The following is a 24,488-nucleotide window of genomic DNA, read 5'->3' as shown; positions in this document are numbered from 1 at the left end:
TACCACTTAACTGACTGTTCACTGGTTGTGAAAACCTAACATCCTTCTCTCAAAATTGCATGGAATGAGGTAGCTTCTATGTTCTTATTCTAAAGACTGCCTGAAGAAATATTTTACTGGGCTGTAAATTGTTCTGACTGCATTTCATGCCTGATAAAATTCTTACATTTATGGTAGAAAATGTAAGTCCTTGTTCTGTAACTAATCTTGTAAGTTTTCTGAAACAGATAGGTCTTAAATTTTTTTCATAGAAAATGGCACAATTAAAAGTATCATTTTGTACTTAGAAAATATGCTAGCATAATTAGAGATTGTTGTCAAACTAACCTTGAAATTAATCTTGAGATATATTTTAGGACATAAATTTTATTTTTTAAATTTTTATTTATTTATTTATTTATTTATTTATTTAAATTAAATCTTTATTGTTCAGATTACATTTGTTCCTCTTTCTCCCCCCCCCATAACTCCCCTCCTCCCAGTTCCCGCCCCACCCTCACTCCTCACCCACTGTCCTCATCCATAGGTGCACGATTTTTGTCCAGTCTCTTCCCGAATCTCCCATTCCCCTTCCCCCCCCAAGAATAGTCTGTCCATTCCCTTTCTATGTCCCTGATTCATTATAATCACCAGTTCATTCTGTACATCAGATTATTTATTCACTTGATTCTTAGATTCACTTGTTGATAGATGCATGTTTGTTGTTCACAATTTGTATAGGACATATATTTTAATGTAATATCATAAATTGTTTTGTATGTGTAGTTATAGCCTACTGATTTATATCAGTCTGTATTTCAAGAGGTGTTAATACATTTGTCTAATGTTCCAGTGGCAATATAATTGTAGATATTGTATAACACTGTAGAATGTTTTCTGACTTAAAGGCTTAAACATATCATTATTTACTGCTTATGCCTAAACAAAAATATGTTTAAAATTAGAATAAACTGTTCTTTATGGGAGACAGGAAGATATGATGGCTATGATGTGGACACAGAGTCACTCATATCTGTGTTCAATTCTCAGCTTCATGACCGCTGAACTTTGTAATCTTGCTTTAGGTCAATTTTTGTGAGAAGCTGATTCTGAGATAGAATTTTTTATGCAGGAAGTTTGTTGGGAGTGTCCTTGGGATCAATGTGGGTATTGATGTCCCAAATAGAGAAAAGAAGGTCTGGCCTTTGTATCCTTTCACTGCTCAGTCATTAGACATGAGCTGCCTGTGGGAGGGTGAATGCCATTGGGGAAGGCAATTCTCTTTGGTGGAAGGAGGAAAACTCCCAGAGGAGTCAGCTGGGAGCCATTGGAAGCCATCACTTTGGGCAGCTGGGAACAGCTTCTTCAGAATCCTAGTAGATCATCTTTTCTGACAAAACCTCTGAGAGGAAGATCAATGGGAATACAGCCGCCTGCCAGTGCAGCTGGTCTCAATGCCTCAACTGATACCTATTGTTTCTCTATTGTCTTGCCTCTTCTACTGCCTATTCTAGAATTCCCTCATCCTTCGCCTGTGCTACTACTTATCTATGTGGCCTGCCTTGTGAGGTGACACAGACTATTACTAATAAGCCCTAAATCCGCCGCATCATTTCTTTCTTAGGCCAGGACTTCTGTATTTATCCAATTGCTATAAAAAATAGATGGGAGGCCAAGCCGGTGTGGCTCAGAGGTTGAGCATCGACTTATGAACCAGGAGGTCATGGTTTGATTCCCGGTCAGGGCACATACCTGGGTTATGGGCTTGATCCCCAGTGGGGTGTGCAGGAGGCATCCAGACAGTGATTCTCTGTCATCATTGATGTTTCTATCTCTCTCATCCTCTCCCTTCCTCTCTGAAATCAATAAAAATATATTTTGAAAAGTAAATAGGAAAATACTGAGAGATACCCCATGAGTCTCCTGGATAATAGAAGTCCGTCCCTGCCCTCGTTGTGTAACAGCAACCCTACCTCTTCCCAATGTTCATTCAATTACCCAAGCCAATATGATGACTCCTCTCCCTGATACCACCATCCTGGCACAAGGAGCCCAAAGATATTGGATATAAGACACATCTTAAAGTCTAATGAGCTTCCTAGTGTGTCCTCTTCTGGAAGTATTCTCCTTCTGAAAATCAGGATCTCTGGATTCACAAAGCCTAAATTTGTGGGAACAGGTAGCACAAATTCCTCAATTAGGTCACTGGGAATGATGCTAAGTTCAACAACTCCTACTTCCTTCCCTTGGTTCCTAGATTAATTTTTTTCTATAGATTGGGGATGCAGTACTAGAATATGGTCATTGATTTAGAGTGTTTACTGCATACTTTATCTGGCACCCCATCGTTGCAGTATATCATCTCCAAGCTGTGCCTTCAGCTGTACCTTTAAAAGGCGGTTCCATCAATCTATCAGGCCACCAGCTTTGGGGTCATGTAGTATGTATTGGGATGAATGGATCTCATGATTGTGCTGAATTCTACAGTATTTCCATTGGTTTGAGCTGATAATATGCATATTGTGTCCAGATGAATCAGACACTTTATAGGCTCTCAGATCATGATGCTGAACAAGGCTGTGCAGGCAAATAAGCAAACCCTTATTTGAAATCTGTTCCAGTTCTAGTCAAAATGAGTCACTGGTTCTTCTAAGGTGGAAGAGGTCCAATATCACAATCAGCTGTCCATCAAGTGGCTGATTGATCTCCCCATAAAATAGTGCTGAAACTGAGGCTTAGCATTGGTCCCTGTTCCTATCAGGTTGGACAGCTCATCAGCTTCATCAAATATATATATCTAATCTAATAAAAAAGAAACATGCAAATTGACCGTACCTTTGCTGCGCCCCAAGCCACGCCCACCAGCCAATCAGAGCGACTATATGCAAATTAACCCAAACAAGATGGTGGATGGCAGCCACGGAGCTAGAGCAAGCAGGAGGCTTGGTTGCCCAGGCAATGGAGGAAGTCCAGTTTTCCGCCTGTCCTGGCCAGCTCTGGCCTCCACTGAAGGCAACAAAATTTCAATTATAGAAGATAAATAAACCCCAGATACCTGCTTCCAACCAGCCTCCACTAGGAGCTTGGGTGGCTGGGAGCTGTGGCCAGCCTGCAAACAGCCATGAGCCCTTCACCCAGGCTGGCCAGGCACCCCAGGGGGGACCCCTAACCTGAAGGGGCTGTGGGCAGTCTGCAAACAGCCATCAGCCCCTCACCCAGGCTGGCCAGGCATCCCAGCAGGACCCCCCTCCCTGGAGGGGGTGTGGCCAGTCTGAAAACAGCCCTCAGCCCCTCACCCAGGCTGGCCAGGCACCCCAGCGGGACCCCCACCCTGATCCGGATCACCCTTCAGGGCAAACCAGCCGGCCCCCACCCATGCACCAGGCCTCTATCCTATATAATAAAAGGGTAATATGAAAATTGACCCTAACAGCAGAACGACTGGAAATGACTGGTCACTATGACACACACTGACCACCAGGGGGCAGACGCTCAATGCAGAAGCTGCCCCCTGGTGGTCAGTGCACTCCCACAGGGGGAGGTCTGCTCAGTCACAAGCCAGTCTGATGGCTGCCAGTACAGTGGTGGTGGTGGGAGCCTCTCCCATCTCCTCAGCAGCACTAAGGATGTCCGACTGCCGCTTAGGCCTGCTCCCCCTGGCAAGTGGGCATCCCCCGAGGGCTCCCGGGCTGCCATAGGGATGACTGACTGACAGCTTAGCCCCAATCCCCCAGGGAGTGGGCCTAAGCCAGCAGGTGGTCATCCCCTGAATGGTCCCAGACTGCGAGAGGGCACAGGCCGGGCTGAGGGACCCTCCCCCCTCCCCGCCACCAGTGCACAAATTTTTGTGCACCAGACCTCTAGTATATATATGGTGTGGCCTATATGAAATAGCTGGATCCTACTTTTTGGGGAGGGTATTAGAAATATAGTGAAGCTGAGAGAGTGACCAAGAACGGATCCTGTAAGCTATTCTCAAACTGCATAAGATGGTATGCCAGTGGTTTAAAAGTAGCTACTAAAAACTCACTAATTTATACATTTTGGTTTTGCATTTTTAAATTTCTTTTTTGTTTGCTCTTAGTTCCTGGGATTTTTTTAAATCTTAGTTCCTTTTTTTTTTAATGAAACTGGTAAATTTGCCAAATTAAAAGAACACAGGCCAACTTGGAAAGTTTGTGTAAATAAATTACTCCACTGAGGCTCATTTTTCTTATTTATAAAATCAAAATGAAATTACATATCTTACAGAGTTATGGGATTTTTTTAAGTAAATAAAGTACTTGTACATGATAGATTCTCAATCCTGGCTTCATAATATAAAAAAAAAAAAATCCTAAACCCTCATTGCTGAGCTAAGGAGGAAAGGACAGGGCCTCTATCCTTACTTGGGTCATAGAGATCTAACAAAGTGGAAGTAAGGCAGGCAGGTGAGTTGCCTTCCCATCCTACTTAGGGGCTCACCTAATAATAGGTCCCAGTGGTTGACTTGGGTTGTATTTGTATGTGTTGGTTTCTTTTTGAAATAGCATAATATCCATGGGTTTATTTTTGGGTATCCTTGATTCTTTCACATATTTAAAAATTTGTTTTCTGCCTACAAAAAAAAGCATGCTTACTGTAAACATTTTGCTTATTGGGTATTCATTTATCATGGGGGACAAGTATTCTTCTCAACCTATTACAAAAAGATAACTACTTTAAGTATTTGTGTTGGTTTTTAAAAAATATTTTTATTTTTTAGAGAGAGAGGAAGGGAGAGGAAAAGAAAGAAAAAAAAACATCAATGTAAGAGCAAAACATTGATTGGTTGCCTTCTGTACACCCCCTACCTGAGATCAATTGGCAACCCAGGCATATGCCCTGGTCAGGAATCAAACTGCCAGTCTTTTGGTGCTCAGGGTGATGCCCAACCAATTGAGACAGACCATCCAGGGCCACTACATTAAGTATTTGATATCTGTTCTTCTAGATATTTTTCTAGGCAAAATCAGATATATTTACACAAAAATTCATATTTTAACAAAAGCAGGTTTATATTTTGCATACCATTTCACAGAATGCTATTTTAACTTCATGGTGTCTCATGGGTGTTTTCTCAGGACACAGTATGAACACTTGATTTTTAATAACTTTAGCTTTCTATTGTACCATAAAGTATTTGGTGGATGTTTGGCTACTTCTATAGGCTTTCACTATTTAAAACAATGCTATAATGAATGCTCTTATACTTCTAGCATAAATTCTAGAAGTGGAGCCCTTGGATCAGACGTCATAAAAATTTTTAATCGCAATGTATAATGCCAAATTGCATCAAATTTCATTCTGAGCAGACGTTTTATTCCATTCCAAGAGGTAATGGTAGAAATTTCATCATTAGGAACAAGGGTCACAGCCAAGCATCTCTCTGCCAGGAGCAAATCACACTGCTTAGGGACTGAAAAAACACTCTGCTTTCAGAAAAGAGAGATTGTAGTTGCATCAGCTCTCAAAGTGTGCACAGAGCCAGTGCATTTAAATAGAGGCTTTTAACAATGAGCTCATAGAGCTGGGTTTAAACCTCAACCCTATTGTTTACTAGCTGTGTGATGTTAGGCAAATTACTCAATTTTTCTGAGCCTCATAAAATTGAAATAATAATATGACTTACCTTAGGTGGTATATAGATGAAGTGAGAAACAAGTAATTGACATATACCTGTAGGTAATATGTATGTGTGTCATATACATGTCATCCTGATTGCTGTGCCTGCCGTAGAGCGAATATCAGCTGCTATTATTATGCTTTTCCAGGATACATATCTGAGATCCCAACAGGGTGTTTTATTTCAGTGTTTTCCTCTGACCTCCTCATTCCTCAAAGAGAACAATGGCTAGAAAACATTGGTTGGGTAAATACTGCATTATCATAATTACAATTTCCCTGAGAAAAGTGGCTTGCCATTTGAATATTCAGCATCATAATTACAATTTCCATAAGGAATGTAGAACAGTTATTATAAACAAGACAATAATCACTTGGTCCATAAGGGAGAACAGATTATTGGGGGAGCAAGGAGGGAGCAGAAGTAAAAGCTTGTGTTCTAATCAGCATTCAAGAGTAAGCAGATCCTGAGAATAAATTATAGCAGCCTCTTAGAACACTCTTGTCTGAAGTTAGTGAAAAACCTTATCATGATGGAGATATCCCTGGGTTGATTAAGTGCTGTCTATATAATTCTTCTTTATGTATAATTTAGTTTCATCATTTTTATTAAACATCCCCTCTGTACCTCTACTCATTGTCATTCACAATGGCTGTGCGCCTAATAAATTTTAAAAAGCAAACTATCCCAAAATGCGAAAAGCACAAAATGTTTGAAAAACAGTTTAGTGGGCGAAGTTTCATCAGGGTGTTTCTCTCTCCACAGTTAAATGTCTCCTTTGTCAAGGGAAAATGGATAAAGGTGTGTGTGTTTGTGTGTGTGTGTGTGTGTGTGTGTGTGTGTGTGTGTGTGTTAATGTTCTTTTAACTGTGTTGCCTTAATTGGCTTTCACTTAAATTTTCTTTTTTTTTTCTGTCTTTTTACATTTCTTTAGGTGAGATGAGCAAAACGGAAGGCAGCTTTCAAGGTTGGTACTTTTCATGATTTTTAAAGCATCTCATTAATATGAAACAAAGTATGAAAGGAGCAGAGAAAAATATGTCCTTAGCTTTTCACAGACAGTGGTTAGAGGACATTGTGTTTTATTTTCCTCGCTCATGGATGGGAATGTACAACATTGATTATAACAGAATGCAATATAGCAGTCACCTAGAATACCTCATTTACTCTGGCAAAACTGTGGAGTTGGGAATATTCAATATTATGTTACTCCGTCCATCATCCATTCATCACTCCATCCATCCACCATTCATTTTTTTTTCAGTTCATATGTATTGCACACATACTGTGTGCAAGGCCCTGTCATCTGATTTTCCTCTCTTCATACATTTTTTTGGCTGACCTTCACCATGTTCCCTATCCCACCCCCGTTTCCACCCCTTCGTGCTGTCTCTGAAAATGAGCCTTCACCAGTTATCACAAGTCTTCAATTTAACTTGCCGTATCTGATAAATGAGCTCTGTTTCCACAACATTGCTCAGATGATATGGGTTCAACTATATCTACTCCCAAATAATTGAGGCAAAGGGAAAGTCATCAGTGTGATTATAAGGAAATGACTCTTCTCTATATAATAATGAACGCTGTAATGTCTTTCACTTTTGTGTAGTATATATTACTATCTAGAGATTGCTATCACATAGTGTAGTTGTATATCTACATACAGTAATCTATAACATCAGGTACCCTTCCTCGGAATTCTAGCATACAGGTCTTCTTTCCATGTACCTTTTAAGCAATCTTAACACTTTCTGATCAAGCACAGGCTTGTTATTATTATAAATTTTAAAATAAGCAAAGCATTTCAGACACACACGAAATGGCTCCTTGAATTAATGTCATGGGTGGACTCAAGAATACTTTACAGGAGCTGTTAAATGGAAGTTACCAACAGAGAACTCCCTATACTAACTTAAGGTGAAAAAATATTGCTTTAATTAATTGGGAAGGCTGTTTTGTTCTTTTATTCTAATGTCATAATTATGCTTACTTTAAAAAGGCTTTCTCCGTTTTCTTACTGTCTTTAATTTTCTCCAATGCATTTAAAAAAAATAAAGTATTGAAGTCCTCAACAGGAAATTCTGCTTCCAGAGGTGTTTTTAGAAATATAACTGTCATAATTGGGAAGGGACTCTAGTGTTTGTCCGCCAATCTAGTTTAATTTTACTAATTTAACCTAAAATAGTTCAGATTCTCTCAGTCATCTATCTATTTGATTATAACACTTACAAGGAAGCAGGGAGCAGAGATTGAGTAGTTAGGCTCTAGAATCAAATTGACAGAATTTGAATCTTGTTTACCCATCTAGTATTTGTTTGTTGGGTCAGCATATTAACATCTCCAGTCTTTGATTTCCTCCATTGCAAAAGGAGAGAAATAAGAGGACTTGCCTCATAAGGTCGTTGGGGAATAAGATGAAATATTTACAAATAATTTTGGCATATTATAGAAAAGCAATGAATGACAATTGCCATTATTATTACTTTGCTATTATTACTGTTATTATAAAGCATTATTGTTAGAAGCAGGTAACATCTTCTCTGAAATATACTTCTCTCCTGGGCTTGATCTTTGATACTTCACATCATGTGGTCATTATATGGTAAGGTTTTGTTCCATGTGAAAATACATATAATCTATATCCATCAAATTGTCTATCAAACTATGACATTGCATCATAGAAAACTGCATCTACATTTTTTCTCAATATAATATTTTGATGAATATCACCAAGGTGAGGGAAATAAGTGGTTTGAGTGATTACGAAGAAGAGTAAAAATGGATCAGTAGTAGTGAGGAGGGAGTCAGTGGACTGAGAGGCTTGGTGTCAACTTTCCAACCTTGCTCAGACAGACTCTAGCATTGTCTGTGCCTTTGTGGGAAGAGAGCCCCTTAGTTCGTGGTGATGTGAGGACCAGAGCTGGAGGTGAGGCTGCAGACTGGTGGGCAAGAGGAAACCTTCAGGAAAGGTGGGCGTCATTCCTCCGTGCAGGAGAGAGATAGGAAATCTGAAGGCAGGTGGGAGAGCAGTGTGTGGGGTCGGAACTCAAGTCCCTCCCTTGGAGAGATCTGTACAGGGCTGTGGGTGTGCATCATCCATGTGTTTAGAGTAGATGAAGAAAGACAGTCCTTCCTCAGCTGAGACTGGCCAGTGGCCTCAGCCCAGGTCATCCATATGCAAAGGCCGTCCAGCAGCAGCCTCTTGGTGCTGGAGCTTACAGTGAGCCCAAAGGCCAGGGATCCGAGTGAAAACATCCCCTTCTGACTTCCCTGAGGGAGGTACTGCCACTCCGCAGCCCACTAGGTTGATGATACAAGGAAGGGAACCTTGCCAGCTTCACATACAGGCCCCTGGACTCATGATGATACCATCCCAGACAAGTATGCAATCGTCAAACTTAGACTTTGTACAGGGAAATGCAATGTACAATCTCTGATGCAATGTAGAAAATGACACTTGTAAGTTGAGGTCATAGAGATTGCCAGGTATGTAATAATCTAATCACAGCAGGATAGTACTAAACATTTTTAATCTGACTTCCGAGACAGCAAGATTCACAACTGAATTTATACATAAACATGTCTGGATGAAGGGCTTGCAACTCTGCAGTGACCAGGGTTCTCAGCCAGAAGGGTCTGAACATCATTGGGTTGAAGTGGAGTTATGGTCTCCACACTGTTCCAAGCTTCATTATCTCCCAGCCTGTGAAAGTACGGTGGTGAGGATAAATTCACAGAAAAAGAAAATCTTGACGGCTCCTGACCCACCTCCAAGAAATACTTAAATATGCCTGTGACACTCAGTTTATCCCTACAATGTACATGGGTACTCTATGTGTGTGAGTGTGTGTGTGTGTACAGTCTATATAGATGTTGTTGATGGCTTGTGTTAGCCACTCTGGGTACACTCAGATCCTTCTCATGAAAGGATATCTCAGTTATAGATTTTTATATTTAAAAAATGTTTCAACTATTATTCATTTTAAGTTTTTTTTTTTCCCTTCAAATAATGAAATTCAAGCCCACAGAGGTTAAGCAAACTAGCCAAAGCCATGGGGTTCACTAAAGACCAAATGGGGACCACAATCCCACTGTCTAACTCCCTCTTTGCCTTGGGCCATCTCAGAAGATAGGAAGGTCTTCTATTGGGATGAAAACTTTCCGAAACACTGCATTCTGTATCATCCTGTTGCATGAATTTGTTATTTATCACTTCTGTTCAGCACTTCTTAAGTGTTCTTACTTCCCAAATTGCACCATGAGTTCCTATGGGAAGAACTCATGGCTACTATTTCTTTGTATTATTATTATATGTATAAAGTCCCAAGCAAATAGCGTGCAGTTTATTTTGATTCTAAACCTTGTGAAGAACACTAAACCCTACTTCCCTTTCACCTCGGCTAGTTGCATTGACATTCTTTATAGAAGACTCAGAAATCTCTCAGGGTGACTTTAGAGCAAAATGTGGTTGGGTTTTGTTTTGGTATTGGGTTGTTTGTTCTTTTTTGTTAATTTCTGACACTGCTACAGGATTAGAGAAATAATATATCAAAATCAAACTTAGTGCTTGCATATCTGTATATTTTATGATGTGAGTGAGGGGGAGCGGGTCAAATAGAAACTTCTAAACAATTTCATTAGCTGGGACTACTTGGGCTTAATGATTTGCAAACCATTAGAGAGACTGGTGAGAAGAGAGAATGCCTATTGAAAATATGAATGTATTGTTGGGTGGATAGCAAGGAGGGCCCAGAGGTTAAATATTGGAATGAATGGGTTCAATTTTTTTAAGTAAAGAAGAAAGGTTACAAATAAGAAAACTAATTTTCCTTTTATTATGGATTCTAAATCTAATTTCCTTTAGTCCTTCCTGTGTATTTGAAAATCGGATGTAGCTCTTATTTCCATGTCAGAGCTGTTTAATATTTTCACACTGGGAGAGTTGTGTTTAGATTTGAGTACCACACATTTGGAAGGCTATACACAACCTATTTTGCCCTGCTTCTGTGTAGAGTCTCATATAAAGCAGTTCAGGTTAGATGATTATTAAAGAGAAATTCCAATATTCAATTAACTTTTTAAAATATATATACATATATATTTTTTATTGATTTCAGAGAGGAATGGAGAAGGAGAGAGAGATAGAAACATCAATGATGAGAGAGAATCATTGATTGGCTGCCTCCTGCATACCCTCTACTGGGGATTGAGCTCATAACCCGGGCATGTGTCCTTGACCAGAATCGAACCTGGGACCCTTCACGCCCCTGGCTGATGCTCTATCCACTGAGCCAAACCAGCTAGGGCTCACTTAACTCTTTTAAAGATCATTTTGGCACTTTCTGCAGGTTTTTCAATGAGAAAAATTTTAAAATAAGGCAGATTGTGGAAATGTTAGTAAAACTTGTCCCAGCCATATATATTCTACATACATACATGTACAGTAATGAGGATGGTGATGGACTCAAAGTTATGCTCTTGGAGGAAGAGTTGAGCAGAGGCAGCAAGATAGTGGACAGAGCAATGGATTCACTTCTAGCTGAATCAGGAGATGAGTCAGATGATTATTATTAGCCTATTACTATATTATTATAGCAATACCTGGCTTTTTAAATTATGAAGCTATATTACCTTGATAGAAATAAATGCTAAGTTTAAATGTATTGTTAATATAAACACTTTTGCAATTTACTCTAGTTCAAATCTTGGCCTTACCACTTACCTGGGAAAATAATTTATTCTTTTTTATTGTCTTTTTATCTGGTTTATTTATTTGTTGGATTTGATTTTCCTTACAAAGGAGCTATTTTCAGTGCATGAGCCCAGCTTAATGTCTGACACAAAGCAGTGAGTCCTCCAACATCCATTTTCATTTCCCTCTTTGAGGAGCTGAGAAATGTGTGGGCTCCTTTCAAATATCTGAAGCAGCCTCATGTGGAAGATAGACGTAATTAAGCCTATGGTCCAAGTGATAAGAGAAGCCAGAGGCTCAAGGAAACACACCCAGCTCCATATAAGAGGAACTTCATTGTAAAGCACAACTGTCCAAGGCACAGGTGACTTGTGAGTTCTTCCACCGTCATCTTGCAGACATAGGCTGAGGACGGGAGAGCAGGGGTGAGTATAGAGAAGATGCTCGCATTGGGCCGTCAGCCAGGTGATGGATGCCCAGGCCCTCCTTTCCTGTAGACTGGATGATGCTATGGCCTGTTTCGACTCCAGATACACTGAAACCATTAGGAAGCAGATGTAGTTGTTACTGTAGTGGCTGCAGCGATTATGAGACAGCAACAGGCTTTGACTGCTTTAAGCAGAGAAAAATGGAAACAGTAGAATCACAACACTCTGATCCAAATCTGACCACTGATGTAACGCTGTGAAAAAAGTCAACAACCCCCTAGCAGCGAGTGAGACCTAATATCATCCTTGAAAACAAGGGGCTCTCCTGCGAAGGGTGGAGTCAGGGCTCCCTTTTCCCCTGGACGCCCTGCTTTCCTCCTCCAGCACAGGCAGGCCCTGCCTTGTACACACCTTCTGCTCAGAGCACCTGCTTTCTCTCCTCCTCCTGCACTAGGCTCACACTAGGTAATTTTCCCACAGGAAGAAGAGGGGAGAAACACACAAACAAAAGAAACCATGACAACTGGGAGCTTTGTGCTTCCTAGCTCTGTTCATCTTTTTTAACTCTGAGGAGGAAGTTTACACCCCCAAATAGGTGGAGAAACCCTAAACACTCTTCATCTCCTAGGGCCTCATCTTTTTTTAGAGAGGGAGAGGGAGATAGAAACATGAATGATGAGAGAGAATCATTGATCCGCAGCCTCCTGCACACCCCACACTGGGGATTGGATCAAGTCCACCACCTGGGCATGTGCGCTGACTGGGAATCGAACTATAACCTCCTGATTCATAAGTCAATGCTCAACCACTGAGCCACATTGGCCTGGCCTAGGGTCTCATCTTCTCCCTCCCATCCCCAGCGGAGCTTCCTCCCAGGTCCTCCAACTGCCCTCCTTCTCCTCACCTGCTACCCCTATATTCAACCCTCACCCAGGCCAGCAGGAAGCCTTTTTAGAACAGGGGTGTAGGTGGCTGGTTTTGTTTCATGTGATGTTGCAGATTTTCCTTCTGGTCATGGTCCTTGTGTCACTATACATCCGGTTGGAGGATAGGGATTGCCCCTGAGGCTCAGATCCAGCTCTGTAGGCCATATTTTTATTGGCCCTCCAATACCTAGGCAATTCATTACAGTTAATTCCAATTACTTTTTCACATTCTGATCCAAGTGACATCTCCAAACTGGTCTTGATCTTCCCCTGCCAATCTCCCTCTTTCCAGCTACACTAAGCTTTTCACATTCCATAGCATGTCCCCACCCCTTACCTCCTCTGTGCACACACTGACTATGCGAACGCAAATATCTCTTCCTCCTCTGTGAAATCTTCTCACCCTTCACTATTCAAACTTAGACGGGAATCCCTCTGTGTTTCCAGGGCATCTGACTCATACTTCTATCATAACACTGAACATGTTGTGTTAAAATTTATATGTTTGAGAGTTTATCTCCCCTACTTGTTTTCTCAAATAAGAGCATCCTCTTCTTTGTGTGGTATTCACAGTACATAGCACAATGTGTGATTCCACAGCAAGAACCCAATAAATGTTATTTGAATGAATAAAATAAATAAGTAAATGAGTGAGAATATACACTATAGCCTTTGCCATTTAAACAACAGATCTAAAGGATCAGTTGTTAAATGGAGAAAGCTTCAGTAGGCATCTCAAACATCTGGACAATTGTCATGTAAAATATTTACTTGGGAGGCAAAAAGATAGTTTCTTTTCCTGTGGAAATATAAAAGAATTTTTGTTCCAAGGAAAATTACACTGAAAATAAAATAACTGTCTACAGTACGAGAGACTAAGTTTATATCTTTGGGGACATTCTCTTGTCTTTTTATATTACAAGAGTGAGCAGGATTTAAACCAAGCAGGCAGTGTGATGATGGTGCCAGACAGCTAATAAAGGGGAAGATGAGAGAGTTGCAGAAAATGGCAGGTGCCTTGCCAGACTTCACATCCTAGACATTAAACAGAACTAAGTGACGCTATTTCCTGAGGCCCACCAGGAGTGCTTGATGTCAGCCTCAGCAGCAGGGGGCCACTTGGACTGTGGTATCCATCCTACCTTGTACCCCAGTTAGGAAGCAATATAGAGAAAGAATAAAGCAAACAGCGGTAGATGGTACTCAGACAGAGAGGCAGCATCTGATCCAAATCCAAACTCTTGCAGAAAGAAGACTTATGTGGTCAGTCTCTTACAACATGTCCTTTGCTCTCAGAGACTAGAACCTCTAATCAACCTCTCATCGTGTCAAGCATCTCTTCAGAGGGAGTCTGCATTTCATAGCCCGCAGGGAGTCTCCATTTCGGCCTCTTGGGGAACTAGAGTCGCTACAATTTTAAAATAGAAGAGAAGGGAAGTGGGTGGTATTGCTCCCAGTGAAACATAGGACCACCAGGGATCATACCCATCTTTATTTACCCAAAGAGCAAATACACAAAATACTTCACATTTTTGTACCTAATGAACATAATTACAACAAATATTTGCTCATTTGAGCTTTGTTAACTAAAAAGCAACTCCTACTTGGAGAGAAAGGCAGTGCTGGAACACAGTGAACATCTGGGCTAGAAGCATGGAGCCAGCAGACTGGCACAGGTCACATGACAGAGAAGGGTCTGGGTTTGGAAAGGGAGAAACATTTCTTAGCACTTACTAAGTGCTGATCATTGTGCTGATGGCTTTGCAAAGAATATATGATTGTATATCTTTGCCTAATGTGAATAATCTATATATATAAAAGCCTAAGGTGCATCCTACCATTTGCTTGGTAGCTATGACATGCAATGACCACCAGGGGCAGACACTCCAGTCAGTAGAGGAGGGAGCCCAATTCCTCAGGGAATTGGCTGTGGGTTAGGTTGCTGCTGGAGCACTGTCAGTCCCAAATCTGCTTCACCCACACCCCAGACCCAGAGAGGAGGGAGCCCAATTCCAGGGTATGTCACCCAAGAACCACCCTCTTGTAATTTGGGACCCCTCGGGGGATGTCGGAGAGCCAGTTTCGGCCCAATCCCCACAAGCCAGGCTGAGGGACCTCACCAGTGCATGAATGTGTGCACCAGACCTCTAGTATTTCAATAAAAATATCAGTGTGAATAGCATAAAAAAAGAATCATAGATAAATCTGAACCTATATATAAGGCATTAGTATCTAAGACAAGTTTTCAGTTTATACCACAAAAAAACTCAAACTCATATAATGTTGAACTTACTTTCACTCTCAGTTCTTACTTAGGCTTGGGAGCCAAATCTAGAAATATATATATATATATATATATATATATATATATATGATTAATTTTTTAGATATATTTTATTGATTATTTTATAGAGAGGAAGGGAGAGGGATAGAGAGTTAGAAACATCGATGAGAGAGAAACATCGATCAGCTGCCTCTTACACACCCCCTACTTGAGATGTGCCTGCAACCAAGGTACATGCCCTTGACCAGAATCGAACCTGGGACCCTTCAGTTCACAGGCCGATGCTCTATCCACTGAGCCAAACCGGTTAGGGCTATATTATTTATTTTTACAGAGAGGAAGGGAGATAGAGAGTTAGCAATATTGATGAGAGAGAAACATTGATCAGCTGCCTCCTGTATGTCCCCTACTGGGAATTAAGCCCGAAACTAAGGTACATGACTTTGACCAGAATCAAACCTGGGACCCTTCTGTCCACGGGCAGATGCTCTATCCACTGAGCCAAACTGGTTAGGGCGAATCTGCATTCTTTATAGGAAGGCTGAGCTTACAAAAGGGAGCAAAACCTCCCAAACCTTCTACATATTTACGGAAAGCATTGCCTCATATATATATCAGTCACATTCTAATTATTGTATAATACAATATTTTAGAAGTGTTCATTTGCTTAAATCTACACAAAAACAATGTCAACCTCAAAGACATCTAATGAACATAGAATAGAAGTCTCAGAAATCGACCCTGGAGACAATAGTAGGAATTATTTCAATGTCCCGTTTGTCAGAAATGAAGTATTGCTTCCGGATGAACACATCCACCTAGAATTGTCCAACTGGTGAGTGCTACTGAACCCACTGATTGGTGGGGATGATGAACTGAGCCTGAGAGAGGACCAATAACAAGAGAGCCCTGGTGTCCTACCTTTTCTAACTGAAGGTGCTGTCTGAGTTTCTTCATATTTCTCAAGAAAACCAAGCCTCTGTCAGTGTGGCTGTTACCTGAAGGTGTGTTATTAGGAACCAAAGACATGTTAGAGGTCTGTCCTGGATTGGCTCAAACTGAATTACCTCCAGCAGAGGGACTGTACACTGCCCCTTCCTGGTAAGCAATTGCCGATTCGGCCTGGTTTTCCGGTTTTCTCATATATTGCCCCTCTCCTCCATCTTCTCACCCTTGGTTTAATTCTCCTCCCCAGAGGACTATTGCTTATGTTTCATGGTTATTTCTCTTATTTACCAGAGAAGCAGCAGAGCATGGGCTCTGGAGATGAACTATCTGGGACTTTATCCCAGTTTTTTCACTAATTGTCTTTGGACAAGTTGCTTAAAAATCTCTAAACTTGAGTTTTCTTGTTCATAAAGTAGGGGATACATCCTAAGCATTTCATGTATATTATCACTATAATTATATGATGCTGCTGACATAGGCTTAGAGATGGGAAGGGAGTTCCAAACTGCTTGACTTTCTCTACCCTGTGACCTTACACATAAGCAGTTCCCTTGGTTTCTGACTTAGAAGATGAAAAGGCAACAGACATTTCTTCTCTTGCTCTGGTGCTGGGAAAAATAGAACCAAATTAATGTCATAATTAAAAAATACCTTTTCAAAAAACACTTTTATTTATGTCTTAGCTGCTAGAAAACTTAGAGTCCAATTCAAAGATATGTGACTTCTTCAGGCTTAGTTCCTCTGGTTCTTCTTTCTCATTCTTTATTCTTAGTTTATCTATGACTGTTCAGTTGTCATTTATATTTGACTTTTATGTTCCCAGAAGTCCTAGCATTAATCCCCAGTCTCTCCCTCCCTCCCTCTCCAATGTAGGGGAATGATCCACTTAGTTAAGCCTATACTGGTTCCCTGGGGACATTTTAAAATTGCATATTCCCACACCCAGCCATAAAGATTCTGATTCTATATATTTGGGTAGATCCCCCAATCTATATTCTTTAGAAAGTACTCGTCATCCAAAAAAAACTCAGATTTAGGTGATACTCTGCCACCTTTGAGGAAGCAGTGGCTGTGTAGTATATCAGGAAAGAGATAGAAATTCATCTACCTTCTAAAGCAGACCCAGTCATTATGTGTGAGACCTTAGAAAATCACTCAAGCTATCTAAGATTCAGTTCCTTCATTTTAAAAATATATTTTTTATTGATTTCAGAAGGGAATAGAGAGGGAGGGAGGGAGAGAGAGTGAGAAACATCAATGATGAGAGAGAATCATTGATTGGCTGCCTCCATGCCCCCTACTGGGGACCGAGTCCTCTACCTGGGCATGTGCCCTGACCTGGAGTGGAACTGTGACCTCCTGGTTCATAGGTTGATGCTCAACCACTGAGCCACACCAGCTTGGCCAGTTCCTTCATTTTTAAAAGATGTAGGAATCGATAAATTTCTGTTCTAAATAACTCATAAAGTTGCTATACAAATTGAATTAAATAATATGTGTAATAGGAAGAAAATGTATTTCTTAATTAAATGGTCATCTAGTTTCAAAACCTAGGCAAGGAGCAATATGAATTTTTAAAGGCAGATAGCTTTTGTAGTTTGAAAATCAAGGCCCTCTAGCTGTGACTTCTGACTGCTCCAGATGAACTAGATGGACTAGATATAGAGGATTCTAGAATACTGTTTCGATCGCATGTCCTGACTCATTAAGGGATTGTGAAATCAGGATGATGGCAGCGCCGGCATTTTTAAAACAGACTAGATAGACTGACATGGCGGGCGGGGGGGGCGGGGGATAGAATAGCAAGTGATAGGCTAGGAAAAGACCAGACAGAGAAAGGAAGGTCAGGACAGGACAGGGTTTGAAAGGCTAAGACAGGATAGAAAATATCGAAGAACATTGCCTACAGGAAGAAGTTTAAAATAAGGTGTTGAATATTTAAATTGTTTTTGTGCTACCCTGTGTCCCCACTCTGTATAGTCTGACTTGTGTTTGGAGATCTTAGGAATGGAGGAGATGAGGTAGTGGTCAGTGAGGGGGTGCCAGTGGGGCGCAAAGTAGAGCATCCAGCAGACAGCACCCTGGGTGAGGTTGTGTGAGGGAATTGGGGATATAGAGGGGCAAGACAGGAGAATATATGCATCCTAGTGCCCTCAAAAGTCTTGTGGAAGGCACTAGACTTCTGAGATCACGTAGAGAGAATTTCTAGAGCCATTTTATTTGGAAGATTTTTTTTGAAAGAATGATCCTCAAAGGCTGGAGGAGGTGTGCTGCCAGTTCCTGTGTGCAGGGTGTTTGAACTATAACCCGCACTACAGAGGGAGGAGAGCGCTTTGCAGGAGCTACTCATTCCCTCTCAGCTCTACTGGAACCGAAGTCTCAGGTTATAATGAAGGATGGAGCCTTTCTCGTTTGGTAGGGTAAAGGAGTAGCGCTCTCACATCTGACAGTGAGCCGTGAAATTCATGTTTTCTCATTTAAAAAAAAATATATTTCCCTACTTGATAGCTAGGAATAGTTAAAAGAACTATTTAGTGGTTATTTAATAAGCATTGTTTTGTGGGCTCATATTATATGCTAAGTTTTGTGTTAAGTAGGTTACAACTGTAGTCTTTTATTTTCTAGATCCCTAGGGGAAATGTTTTCATGTACACCCTTTATACATGATCTTATTGAAGGTCAAAGAGATTGAATGATTAACCTCATTCCCCAAGAGTAGAACTTGTATGCATATATGCATAACCCACAAACATAGACAACAGGGTGGTGGAGGCCTGGGGTGGGGAAGGACAGGGAGGCAGGGGGTGGTGAGGGCGGGCTATAAGGGGTCAATGGGAGGAAAAAGGGGACATGTGTCATACTTTCAACAATAAAGATTGAAAAAAAAAGAGTAGCCAGTGATAGCACAAGCCACACCCAAGTCTCTCAGGCAGCCCTCACTGCCTTCGCTCCTAGTGAGCCAATGCCTGTGGACTGATCTGGAAAGGTCACTGCCATACAGGGCATTGGTTCTAAGAGGGAAGCATGCCTGCAAAATCAAGCAATTAATCTAAAGGGAAGTGTTGTGCATTACCCCACTGCCTCTGTCGAAAGGCTCAGTTTCTCAACATTTTCATCGTATAACTGTATGCATCGTGTATTCATTGTGGTTTTTTCCTCGGTGGATTCTAAAGGAACTTGGGGAGGGGGAGCTACTGCTTATTCTTTCCTCTTTTAAATATTAACTTTGCATCATGCTTCATAAATCTATTTGCATGCTGTCATGCAAATGGTAGTGATTGAGATGAAAAGAGCATCCCACTAAAAAAAACCAAAACACGTATTTCTGATCATACAGAGAATGTAGTTAGAAAATGAATTGTTTCACATATTTTTATAGTTTCAGAGCCAGGGTTAGGGCAGGGGTGGGGGTTGGCAAAAGGGGTCATTATTTTGGGACCAGTGTTTTCTTTTTGTTTGTTTTACATTTGGCAGTCAAGAAAGTTGGTGTTAACTGGATTCAGAAATTACGTTATGTGGAGGTATTCCTTAGAGAGAATGTAATGTCCTCTGGACAACTTGTCCAGAATCTATTTGCTGTGTGCGTTCTTTGAGGCCCGAGATGAAAGAATGAGGCAGCTGGGACTAGCTGTCAGAACTGCGAGAACCTGGGGGCCTTATTCCCCAGTTACCCCATACATTGCATGGCAGAGAACAGTTTGCTCACCCCCATCCAAAACTACGATGTCTGCTGTGCAGTCCATGCCTTTGGAAGCAGAGTTTGGGGTTGGGTGGAGGAAACAGGCAACAGAACTGCTGATTTCCAAGGGCATCTAGCACATGAAAATTTGCATTCTGTAATTCTCCTCCTTCTCCCTAGTGTCTGAGAACAATCTGGAATTAGCAAGCCTTGACATCGTCTAATGAGAATGAACAGACTCACACTGATTCCCCTTTCTCAATGATTGGATTCAACCTTTACAAGACAGGCAAATCAGCCCAAATACTGTCTTTTTTTGAATGAGTAAAAAGATTTCCTGGCTCGGAGCAATTGTGTACTTAGAAGGAAGTCCAGTAAGAAGCTGAGCTGTAGGAATGACAATAATAGCTAAGATCTGTAGAGTGTTTATATTAAGCCTATTGTATAGTCTTCACATCAACCCCTTGGCATGGCTACCATCACTGCCACCAACTTCATCATCATCTTCCCCATTTTATAAATGAGAAAACTGAAGCACAGAGAGTTTGCATTTTCTGCCCGTGGCCCACAGAGCTGACCCAGGAACCAAGGGCCCAACTCTCCCCCCTGTCAGAGTAAGGACTGCAAGGAAAGTGTTTCATCCTGATAAGGGCTGGATGTACCTGGTAAACTATTCTTTACAGGGAATACTGCCTTGTGGCTGAGTGAACCCTGAAGCCAGGCCTCAGGGATTAGTATCCACTTCCTACTGTGACCCTGGAGAAATGACTTCACTTCATGGGCCCCAGTTTTCTCACCTAAAATTGGAGATAATAACTATACCTTCCTCATAGTGTTGTTAGGGGATTAAATGAGTTAATTAATGCAAATCAATTAAAGTAGTACCTGGCACAAAGTCAGAACTCAATAACTTTTATTGGTAAGGTTATTACTACTCTGTTTTTCAAGCTAAAAAAAATATAAAATGGTTTTGATGTAATTTTAATATTCTAGATAGAGAAATAAGTTGCTCTGAATCAATTTGTGTGAAATCAGTTGAGTTTAAAACATTAATAAAAATAACTTTAAATTTTAAAGACTTTAATTAAGTTACCCTTGGATAGCCAAGGAATGCATATACCCTTTTTAAAATCTCTTAATTTGCTTGATATATTTAATTAATTAACTTAATTAATATAGCTAATATGTATTGACTTTCTACTAGGTGCTGGGAACAGTAAATGAAAAAATTTTTTAACAAAAATTGGAAAATCCTTACTCTATGAGACTTTCCTACTAGATTTATTTTTCATCTCTTCATTTACAATTTACATTCAGTGTTATTTGTATTAGTGTCAGGTGTACAGCAAAGCAGTTAGGCAATCATATACTTTACAAAGGGCTTCCTCCAATATTTCCAGTATCCACCTAGCCCCATACGTAGTTTTTACAATATTATCGACTATATTTCCTAAGCTGCTCTTTATATTCCCATGACTATTTTATAACTATCATCTGTTCAATGTCTTTTTAAAAACATTAACCTGAAATTATAGTTAGCAATAAGCCTGTCTATATGTGATGCTATAGAATCCAAGAAAAATGCTACTCATTATTATTTTTTTAACCTAAATATATTGTCGTGGGGAATGCTAATGTAAATGGTACGTGTTTTCAATTTCAAATTCCACTTGTTCATTGCTGAAATATAGGGAAATTATTTGGATAATTTCTATAGCTTCCTGTTCATGTTCACTGATTTTGCTATAGCTCTGTACTCATTATTGATTGAAACATCATTTACTATATCTCTGCAGTTTATTTTCTCATGGTAAAAAAATATCATTATCTAAAGTGAAAATGTGAACATATAAATATCTATATTCCTATTATTGCTTATATAAAATGGTGATAATTGTTTACAATCGAAAAGATGTCTCACTTTTAAAACAACATATTTAAGATTGTATTTTGGGGTGAATATTTGTCATATAAAAAAACATGTCTATGATGAGTGTTATACATGGTGTCTCTAACACTGGACATTTGCTTTCCTAAATTAATCACAATATGCACTATATAATGAAATTATATCTCTGAAAAGAGCAAGGAATAGCTGACCCTTAAGTAAAATATTTATTTTACTTTTATTTATTTATTTATTTATTTTTGCTTAACTTCTGAAGCTGAAAGAGGTTTAACCAGTAAAAGGCTGTTTTTTCCTATTGTTCCCATTTTATGGATGGTTAAAGCCTGTAGAATAAATAAACTCAACTTCCTTGGCAAGCTTGAAAGAACTATAACTTAGAAGTTCTAATGCACTTCATGTGTTTTTTACCTACTGTCATACATACCAAGTGCTCACCAAGGTCTCTGCTTCTGGAATCCCTGACAACAAGTGATTATTCTGTCTGGAATGCATCAGTGCCATAGTCACTTACGGAAATCGATTGCATAGGAGCCTAGATATGGATATTTAAATAATTAAATAGAACTTTACTTTGAAGCTAGTGTATTGCACATATAAAATTCTTGAAGCAGTTTTTACACCCCCCTTCCACATTTTTGTTTCAAGAAATAATGTCATAACTCAGTAGAAGAGAAAATCCACTACTGGGATTTAGTAGTAAGAGCTGCTGGTAGAAAGAGTTTAGATCAATAGGAGAATGAGCTTTCTGATCATTAAAGCTGTCTCTAAGTACATTCTAACATTAGATATGATCAGGGTTTTGTTTGGTCTGGATTGGGGGTAGGAGGATTTTTTCACATAGCCTGAGATTTTGTAGTTTAAATCTGGTCCAGAAAATGTTCCAGCTATTTTTGTTTTAATTCATCCTGGTCCTAAATTATTCTTGTTTCTTTGTATTTTTTAATTAATTGTAAAATTGGTTTGATAATTTCCAAGTCTATGTTGACATAGAGATTTTTGTCATTTTTTTTTTTTTGCAGTGAGTTTGTAGTCAAGTTAGAAAGTAGTAAAATTTGGAAATGTTGAGGGTATATTTTTATTGTTGAAAATATTGACTTTTCTAATAAATAGACATGGTGTGTCACTCAAAAGATAAAAATCCATGTCCAACAGTGTGACCACCTGTTATTGGGATATTATTCAGGCTGAGATTGGGTGACTGTCACTTAGAGATGTGGTACAAGAGATAACTGATGTGCTATAACATTTGATTAAATTACTTCTATATTTTCCTACAACTCTAGGATTTTTATTTTGATTGTGGAAGTTCTTGTCTAGCCCCAAATTGTTTTCTATGATGAAACAACTGCATAGTGTAGTGGTTAAAAGCACCAATTCTATGAAAGAACAGATAGATCTGGGATCTGGTCCTTGCTGCCATCCACCAGCTGAGTGGCCAAAGGCACTTAAGCAGCTTTCTCACAGTTTCTATAGCTGCAAAATAAGAACAATATCACGTAACTGAGTGGTGCAAATTGAGAGCATACATGCTAAAGTATCTCATGTGTAATAGGTATTCATAATGTGATTGGGCCTGGGTTTAAAGACTGGGGGTTTCATATCTTTCAAAGGACATAGAGAAAAATTATCAAGAAAAGAACCTTGGTTGGAACTAAAGAAACAACTATGCTATTGATTGATTTGTTTTAACCCATTAATCTGTACTGTCATTGGACCACTTCCATGCATGCATATTTAGTTTATCACAGTCAAAAACAAATATCTTTATGGCAGATATATGGCAGTTAAGCACTTTAACAACTGCATGGATGAGGGATTTACAATTGATTGCTTCCTTTCAGAGATAATTCCATAATCTATCACTAAATCAATAGCTCTTTACAGATGCTAGAAGTAATTAAACATCTAACTAAATGCTATAAACACCATTGTAATTTTCTGCAAATCTGCTTCCTATCACATAATCTCTCAGTTCATATTTATCACTCTCTACCGGGCCAAATTCATCAGTAAAGGTTTTCTTGCACACCTCTGTTGCATAATGTACTCATGCTTGTGGCGAAAAATTAAAGCTCTGTTGATACGTGTTTCCTGTTCATGCACACAGGCACATGGCTTTGTGCAGGCCACAAGTCCCAAGAGTACAAGGTGAGTATGACATGCTGAGACTACAAGAAAACGATCCTTCTTAGCCTAGGGTTTCCACCCTTCACTGAGATCCCTCCCAGAGTCCTCCCACCAACATGCAGAACCGAGTTCCATACAAGTATACAGACCTCTAGAGGCCTCCGTCCATCTGTTGGGGGAGAAAGGTTCCACATATGATTTTGCAGATTCATCCCCCCTTATTCTTCTTAATAAAGCTTTTATTATCCCAGAAGTGGAAATAGATGTATGTTTTGGCTAGTGTCTACAAAAATGCTCAGCAGTTTACTTTAGGGGCCAAATGTTCTTTTGGAAAAGATGACTATTCCAAAACAGCATGCACACATACATATACACACGGAAAGACACATTTGCGGTCTGAATTTTGTAATGAATCTTGGAACAATGAGAAAAAGAAATGGGTGCAACATAAAGACAGAAGAGTAGAATTGCAGATGTCTGTGCATTAGACCGATGTGTTTAAAAGATCGGTGTTTTCTGGGCTAGTTAGAATGACTATCTCTTTCTATCAGAGGTAGCTTCAGCATTTCTCCCATAGGTCTGTTGGCACTATTGAGAAGTTAGCTCATTTCTCTTAGATGTGAGTGAAATTGAGGTAGGAGCTGCTGCATATCCAATGGTTCCAGCGTGCAGCATAAATTCAGCAACACAAATGGGAAGCTGTTCAGGTTTGGCTGGCATTTCATTTTCTATATGATATCATTAGAGTCTATTTGGCTGCATTCAGCTGCTGACAACAACATACTTTGTATCAAATTTGTTGTGAATTAGGAGATGAGAAATGTGGAGTTGTGTTAAAAGAGTTTTCAACATGAATTTGTATCCGGCAGGAC

At 39.9% G+C, this 24,488-nt stretch overlaps 1 protein-coding gene across 3 annotated transcripts in view; it reads left to right on the top strand.

Annotated features, from left to right (window-relative positions):
- The window catches only part of LINGO2 (leucine rich repeat and Ig domain containing 2), a 1,208,426-nt gene that overhangs the window by 826,089 nt on the left and 357,849 nt on the right, over positions 1 to 24,488 (top strand). For all 3 annotated transcript variants that reach the window (XM_070400858.1, XM_070400856.1, XM_070400857.1), the window contains one exon: positions 6,558 to 6,590. The gene's annotated coding sequence lies outside the window, so the exon portion shown is untranslated. The remainder of the gene's footprint in view (positions 1 to 6,557; positions 6,591 to 24,488) is intronic.

This window comes from Myotis yumanensis, unplaced genomic scaffold (genome assembly GCF_028538775.1).
Source record: "Myotis yumanensis isolate MYYU_CA2020_CCGP unplaced genomic scaffold, mMyoYum1.0.hap1 SCAF_21, whole genome shotgun sequence".
Taxonomy (NCBI): domain Eukaryota; kingdom Metazoa; phylum Chordata; class Mammalia; order Chiroptera; family Vespertilionidae; genus Myotis; species Myotis yumanensis.
The sequence above is the reverse complement of the archived record's forward strand: the minus strand, read 5'-3'. Positions and strand labels throughout refer to the sequence as shown.